Raw genomic sequence first — 8,928 nt, 5'->3', positions numbered from 1 at the left:
GGTCTACAGAGTGAGTTCCAGGACAGCCATGGCTATACAGAGAAACCCTGTTTCAGAAACAAAACAAAACAAACAAACAAAAAAGACAAAAACAAAATAAGACTGAGATATCCACAGAGCCTTTAAGAAGAGACAAGGCAGCAGAGGATGAGCCAGCAAACTCTGCAATATCTCCAGAATAACCTTTAAAAGGCAAATCTTATGGGATGATACTTTTCAACATTGGTTTCATGGAACTGGAAAAAGAGATGGTGGAATGGAGTCATGTAAAACCTGAGAGAAGCAGAATTAGAGATGGGGAATCAGCCATAGATATGGGAGTGCAGACAAAATGATAGACCTGGGAGGAGTGGGAAGCAAGGGTGATCAGGCTACACTGATTACAATTCCCAAAAAATTAATAAAGATGTTACATTGGCAGTTGGGGAAGAGTCCCATGAAAGAATACAATGTCTTACAAAACCTGGGTTTGTATAAGAGCATTAGAGTATGATTACAACCAGCCCACCTGCCTTATGATACAAACCTTAGAATGTAAACTCATCATTATCCAATGACCACACCAGCAATGAGTTTAAGCTGTGGAGACTGAAAACATGACTCAGCAGGGAAGAGCACTTGCTGTGGCAGAGGACTCAGGTTAGTTTCCAGCACCCAGTGTTACCCACAGCAACTTGTAACTCTCTTTCCAGAGAATTTGATGCCCTCTGCTGACCTTCTGTATACTAGATACACATATAGTACAAAGGCATACATGCAGACAAAACATTTGTATATATTAAGTAAATAAATACAGAGAGAGAGAGAGAGAGAGAGAGAGAGAGAGAGAGAGAGAGAGAGCGCTTTAAAGTAATTTAAAATGTGAGTTGATGTTATTCTCTCCATAACTTTAGATTGTATTAATCTCCTATCAACATTTTGCTCATCTTCAACAACACCAAAAAAAAAAAAATGAGTGAACAAAATATTTTTTAAAATTACTGTCAATTCAGAAAAGGAGTAACCATGTACTTAACGCATCTTCATATGGGCAAAAAGAGAGAAATGGAACTTTGATGCTGGAGACACTTACAATTTATGAAAAACTAACAAGTTAGATTTTGGATGAACTAAACAATTTACCAAAGGATACCCAAAATAAAACTATTCTTCTAAGGTTAACGTCTTATCTTCAATAATTTGCTGTGGTTTCTTTCTAGATGTTTCTCAGGTTTCTTTGAGTGGTCTTCACAGTTAAATAGATTCCCAAGTTTTGAGCTCTATCATTTTATGTGTTGCATTTGTTTTGGCTAGACGTATGACAGTGGTAGTTTAGACTTAAAAGACAGGTAGAAAATTGCTTTAAGTGAGATTTTTAGAAGGAAAGGAGAGACATACCTGTGTGTGTGTGTGTGTGTGTGTGTGTGTGTGTGTGTCTGTGTCTGTGTCTGTGTGTCTGTGTGTCTGTCTGTGTGTGTGTAGGTCATGCTATTACAACAAAACTAAAAGAAAATGATAAAGAAAATTTATAGTTTTACTTTTTAAAGGGCGACTGATAGTTTGGGCCAGATTCAACTATAAAGATGGAAAAAAACTAATAATGATGACAGCCTCTGAGATGAAGAATCAATGAAGCTTTGTGATGAATGTATTAGTTCAAGAACCAGACATGGTGCACAGACTACTTCTTCTGTTCCTGAATTCAGGGCATTTTCCTGTCCCAGGGGGGCAATTACAGAATGAGCATTTGGGGGAGGAAAAAAGTGAAAGTAGAAATGTTAAAGGGTGGTGAGCTCTGGCATGAGTATTCACATTTCTGAATGCCATCTTTGTGGAAATCTAGAATAAGCACTTGGGTGCCTGTGACTGCCCTTCAAAAAGAAATTTGTACAGGGAACTAGGGAGCTCACTAGTGCATACTGGGTATCACTATAATTGATATCCAAGGATATTAAGAATGCCAAGAAATGAAGACGCCAAGTCATCAGATGAAAACAAAAGACTAGTGTTTTAGAGCTACCAAGGACAATCATTATGATGAGGAAAGTAATCAGGATCTCATGGTATTCTCGGGGATGGGAAGACAGCCTGCTCCACACACACTTCCCTTTGTTTTTGGGCTCTCCATTTAGAAAATCCCAGGATTAATGGCTTTGATGAAGAAAAGAATTTCGGAACTAACTAGTATGAATCACAGTTGAGTGTTTAATAAAATTACAAAATCACTCAGTAAAATAATAAGACACATTCAAGTGTACATAAGGGCTTCTCATGGGAAAACATAATGGATTGTTTTAGCATTGGTGTTTTATGTCATTGTCATGACCCTTGAGCCATATCTAAAACAGTTGTTAAGAAACTAGTTTTTCTGTCTAATCTTTCTGATTAGTGAGAGTATATTGTGGCACCAAAGATATCTTAGATAGCTTATAAAGTGTCAGGGTATAACCAGGAACTATTAAAGCTGCACAAAGACATTCTGGTGAGATTTCTAGAAAGCTACAGCTTTACTTCTGGAAATGGTGAAAGTTTCAAATCAAATGCTTCATTGTATTGGATTTTCTGGTTTTCAGTTGACTGTGAGAGAATTCAACAAGACTGTAATGAGTGGCTCGTTTCCCTTCAGATTTCTCCAGAATTTTCCCTGCCTTTTGAATAAGCCTCAAATATCAGTGTAGGTCACATACAAACCAGAACGTGGAGAAACAAGTGTCTAATTTAGCTGAAGCAGTTTAGTTTACTAGAGGCCAAATGTTTGACTAAAGAGTCAGTGATGTTTAAATAAAGAAACTGGACATTATAAAACACATTAACGTATTAAAGATGAAACTCTAAGAAAACAAAGATTTATGAAAGAATCTAGGATGGAAAGTAAAGGTTAATCGAGTCTACAGTATATTTTATAACATTATTAACAATTAGAGTAAAAATAATGTCTTCTCTGTTAAAAAAGTTGTCAACAAAAACTGAGAGTATATATAATGCTTACCTCTCATTGAAACCATTGTCCTTGATTTTGAGCCAAAGTCAGTGATAAACTGTCAGTCAGTGATAAACTGTCATCACATAAATATTGTATTCAATTTTGCAATGCTTCACTCATTGTAGTAAAGCAAGAAAAAGACATAGAAGATTAAAAAACCAAAACAAGGTAAATGATGGTTTTGATATGTTCTTAAATACAGTTTGTGATAATATTATTGAGTATTTTTGCACTGATATTCGTGAGCAAGATAGGTTTGAAGTTCTTTTTCTTTGTTGGGATTTTAGTTTAGGTATCAGAATAACTGTGGCTTCAGAGAATGAATTTGGTAATGTTTCTACTGTTTCTGTTTTGGGGAATAGTTGTAGGAATGTTGGTATTAGCTCTTTGAATGTCTGGTCGAATTCTACACTAAAACGATCTGGCTCCAACCTTTTTTAGTTGGGAGGTTTTTGATGACAATTTCTATTTCCTTAGGGGTTGTGGAACTGTATAGATAGTTTACCTGCTCTTGATTTAACTTTGGTATATAATATTTGTCTAGAAAATCATTCATTTCATGTTGATTTTCTGGTTTCGTTAAGTATAGGCTTTTGTAGTAGTTTCTGATGCTTTTTTAAATTGCTTCAGTTTCTATTGTTATGTCTCCCTTTCATTCCTGATTTTGGTAAATTGGATGCTGTCTCTGTACCCTTTACTTACTTTGGGAAACGATTTATCTATCTTATTGATTTTCTCAAACAACCAGATTTTGGTGTTGTTAATTCTTTGTGTCATTCTCTTTATTTCTAAATGATTGATTTCAGGCCTGATTGAGTATTTCATGCCATCAACTCCTCTTGGGTGTGTTTAATTCTTTCTATGTTACAGCTTTCAGGTATGCTGTTAAGTTGCTTGGAAGGGGTCTCTCCCAATTTCTTTATGAAGGTACTTAGTGCTATGACTTTTACTCTTAATACTGCTTTCATCATGTCATATAACTTTGGATATGATGTGTCTTCATTTCCATTGAATTCTATGAAATCTTATTAGGAGCCATAAAAGGACAGGCAAGCTAATAACTAGCAAGTGATCTTCCTGAGATTGTCTGCTTTGGTTTATTACATAATCTGCAAAAGATTCCTTCTTATAGGCAATGCCTAAGAGAATTCAGTTTAGCAAAGATTCCTGCTATTAATATGCTTTCCTGTTATTATTCAACATATATAACAATCACTAGTAATTAGGCCACACATTTTGAGTAGATCTCTGCAGTTCTACAAAGATGTACTCTCCTGTAGTGATGCTATTCATGATTCTATAAGAGTTCCTAAAGTTGGGGCTGGAGAGATGGCTCAGTGGTTAAGAGCACTGACTCCTTTTCCAGAGGTCCTGAGTTCAATTCCCAGCAACCACATGGTGGCTCACAGCCATCTGTAATGGAATCTGATACCTTCTTCTGGTGGGTCTGAAGACAACTACAGTGTACTCACATGCATTAAAAAATATTTTTTAAAAAGAGTTCCTAAAGTTATATCAGTGATTATTAACTCTTGTATAGTAACACTGCTATTAGGTCCCTTTCTGATAGTCAAAACTGCAATGAGAACTCTGTTAGTCTCCCATATGTCATCAGTTAGTAGCCTCTTAGTAACCAGACTTTTTCCTACCCAAAGCACATTTTAAGAGGTTGTAAAACAATTAACCAAAGTAATAAAAAGGGAACAAATAATCTATTATAGGTGCTAGGACAGAAGATAAAATATTGACTGGGTTTATCTATACAAAACTTCACTAATAACTTAGTTATGGTTTTAAACCTTCAGTGAACCTGTGGAGCTGAGACAGGTGATAGATGTTTGGCCAGATAATTACTCCTCATGAATATCCATGTAAACATCCTCTATTGAAACTTCTATTTTTATTTATTTATTTATTTATTTATTTATTTATTTATTTATTTATATTAGACATTTTCTTTATTTACATTTCAAATGCTATCCTGAAAGTTCCCTATACCCTCCCCCCGCCCCTGCTCCCCTACTCACCCACTCCCACTTCTTGGCCCTGGCATTCCCCTGTGCTGGGTCATATAAAGTTTGCAAGACCAAGGAGCCTATCTTCCCAATGATGGCCGATTAGGCCATCTTCTGCTACATATGCAGCTAGAGACACGAACTCTAGGGGTACTGGTTAGTTCATATTGTTGTTCCACCTACAGGGTTGCAGCCCCCTTCAGCTCCTTGGGTACTTTCTCTAGCTCCTCCATTGGGGGCCCTGTGTTCCATCCAATAGCTGACTGTGAGCATCCACTTCTGTGTTTGCCAGGCACTGGCATAGCCTCACAAGATTTTTTGTGTGTATAAACTTGTGATGAACTATTTAACATTTGATTATGTATTCTGAAAGATGTATAAGTACTGAGAACAAGGGGATAAAAAAGAAAACAGGAGAATTTTTGCCCTTCCCCACTTAGGCTCTTTCTACTTTCCCCCTTAGACAGCTTTCAGAGGAAACATTTTGTAACTTAGTAATAAATGCTATAATCACTTCTCAAAGTGTACCCTTTTCTTCCTGAGACTAGCAGGGTGAAAGTTAGAGCTGTCATTCCTGCTGAGTCAGAACAAAGACCACATTACTTAACCCCCATTGTTAGGCTACAGGTGTCAATCACCCAAACCAGTAGCTTGGAAAGAGCAAGAAAGTTTTAGGACTTTCTAGACATTGTTATCATTTCAGTACAGTTAGAGAGCTAGAATATCCAAAGACCCATAGACTTTAAAGCCACACCAGAGTCCTATTCTCTGCCCCTGCCATTACCCTATCCAGGCTGGGAAGCTCTCAGCAAAGTGTTTAATTTTATTCTTTATTTCTCCCCTGACCAAGTTATCATTGAGCAGAGAGTTGTTCAATTTTCATTCTTGTCACCATTTTCAGGGCACTCAGCAAGCTCACAATCAGCATCATTCTTTGTCCCAGCATCATATGTCTCACCAATCATTCTGGCAGCCACCATGCTCCTTCAGCATCCTGTGGGGGGAAAACACAAACATGCCCTCTTTACCATATTAATACTATGCTATATGCCAAGAAGTGGGTCCTTCCATTTCACCTAGGCATAAGTATGCCAGCAGAGAGTTCTTTGGCATCCAATGTTTTAAAGATTTAAAGAAATTAAGGGTGAATTTGTGTGACAAAATTCACCCTTGATTTTATGAATATATTGTTTTAAAGTTCCATGGGCCCATTCCACAATACCTTGTCCTTGAGAATTATAAATAATCCCAGTAATATGGGTAATAACACCCACCATAGAAAAACAAAGTAGGCGATGAGTAATTACATTTTAGTTGGTTCTCCTCTTAAAGTAGTTGCCACAAGAAAGCTAAGTTGCAACTACTGTTGAGAAGGTATCAGTAGTCACATGCACATATTTTACTTTTCCAGAATCAGAAATATGAGTAACATTCATTTTCCATAATTGATTAGGTACGAGTCCTCAATTCTCTCTAAAATCAATACCAAGTTTATTACTTACATATTACAAAGTTTGCCTGCCAGTTCTTATATATGAATGCATGATGGTACAGCTTTTAATACCTCATTAAAGAAACACTGCTTTAAACCCTATATCTTATAAGTCTGGTTTTTAGGACAAAAATTATCTCAATTTAGAGATATCGTTAAAGAACTGCTTTTCCCTAGGTCATACCACGTGTTGTTGTCTAGAATGACTTTAATTCTTAGTTATCAGTTTTAAGCCAACTTTTTGTTACCAATGTTACAAATTTTTAACCATACCTCATAACTTATAAGCCAATAATCTATAATCAAGACATGCAGAACATATTTATACGTTTAAGGCCAGTCAAACTAACATGGAGTACGTGGACACACACATTTTATATATTTAGACAAAGTTTTCTTTTCCTAATTATAATCAAGAAAAGAGCACCTTGTCACCTGCTGATCACAATAGTCACAATAACCGAGATTTTTGTAGAAAAAAACCATCAGCTTCCTTACCATACAAGCTGAGAACCTGCTGGCCCCTTTAGGAACAGATTGTGCAAAGCATCAGCTCCTGGCAGGGCTTTTTCAGCTGTGCTTGACTCCAAGCTATAGTTGAAGGTCTCCAAAGTTTATCAGTTTTTGTTGTGCAAATTGAGACTGCTCTTTTTTTTTTTTTTTTTTTTTAATGAGTCAAAACTAAATCAAGGGGTGAACGACCAGCAGATAAAGTTTTAACCACTTTTTTTCTTTTGAACATGAAACACAGAGCAACAAGCAAGCAACCAAACGAAAACACAGAAATAAAAGTGACAGGCATGGACAGATTCGCACACCAATGACCAAGAACAGACAGAGAGGGAAGAGAACTAGATGTGCCAAAGGGACCCAGATATCCTACCTAAGGGACCCAGAACCAGAGCTTAGCATTCCTCTAGTGGGATCCAGAGAGGAAGCAGGCCATCTCCTGACCTCCTGTCGCTAGGAGAGTTCTGGAGCAGCCTATGTTCATTTTCCTTCTCTTTCGCCAAAGCATCCCAGACAGTGGAGAAGACTGCTTTTCTGAAACCCATTCTCTCTCTCATGTAAACTATCTCTAATCAGGATCTAAAGACTAAAAGCATCTATGAAGATTATCTTCCCAAATCTATATTTTTAAATAAATCTAAACACAAACACAAAATGCGCTCTACCATTACCTTGTACCTTTTTACAAGGTTTGTTCCTGATCTGCTTTATTTTCCTTTACCTTTCATTTACACTCTACCATTATCTTATCTCTCTTTATAATGTTTATTCACTGCTGGCCCAAATCTTTTATTTTCTTTTACCTTTCATTTTCCTTTTCTTGCTCCTTTCTCAGTGGTGTCCTTCACTGTATCCCCTTTACATGAGCTCCACTATTAAGGCTCCATTGTCATCTGACCATGCCAACTCAGTCAGTCAACAAGGTCTCAAGTGAGGGAGTAAGGATTGAAAAAGAATAACAGTTAGACCAAACTACAACACGACACCAGCCCATACTGAGGCTGAAGCAGTTTTATTTCTCTCCAGCCTGCTTTTATATGATTCTAAGTATATCCAAATATCCAAAAAACATGATCAGTTCTTTAATCAAAGATAAAGTGATCGAGCAAAGTAGCAAACAAAGAGATCAAACAAGATAATAATCAAGCAAAACAGTAAGCAAAGCCCCATGGTCGCTGTTTCAAATGTTATCTGAGCCTACTTCCTTCTCCAAGACCAGTGACAAATACTAAATTACTGGAAGTGGCATGCACCCAAAGCTCTCAACATAGAATCATATTTATCACTTGCACAAAGCTCAAGTCCAATGGAATCAAGGACCTCGACATAAAACCAGATACACTGAATATAAAAGAAGAGAAAGAAGGAAAGAACCTTGAACTCATTTGCACAGGGAGAAATTTCCTAAACAGAACCCCAGTGGCTCAGGCTCTAAAATAACAATTGATAAATGGGACCTCATGAAACTGAAAAGCTTCTGTATAGCAAAACATACCATTAATGGGACAAATTGGCAGTCTATAGATTGGGGAAATAAAGTCTTTATTCACCCTACATCCAATAGAGGAATAATATCCAAAACATATAAAGAATTCAAGAAGTCAATCTCAACAACCCAAATAACACAATTAAAAAATTGGTTACAGAGTTAAACAGAGAATTCATAACAGAAGAATCTTGAATGGCTAAAAATCACTTAAAGAAATGCTTGAATTCCTTAGTCATCAGAGAAATGGGTTTAATATTAGCAGCAATTATTTATGAAATTTGTTATAGAATATAAAATTTAACAAGTCTTTATGTTGTCTTATGACAAATTCTCTGAAGTTATACAAAGCACTTTTCAGTATTTTTTTTATTAATTCAATTCTCATATTGAAGCCCAGACATAATGTTCTCTAACAAGGAAGTATATCTCCCAGCAGTCACCATATAGTCTGGGTCCCCTC

This window comes from Mus pahari, chromosome 2 (assembly GCF_900095145.1).
Source record: "Mus pahari chromosome 2, PAHARI_EIJ_v1.1, whole genome shotgun sequence".
NCBI classification, from domain to species: domain Eukaryota; kingdom Metazoa; phylum Chordata; class Mammalia; order Rodentia; family Muridae; genus Mus; species Mus pahari.
The sequence above is the reverse complement of the archived record's forward strand: the minus strand, read 5'-3'. Positions refer to the sequence as shown.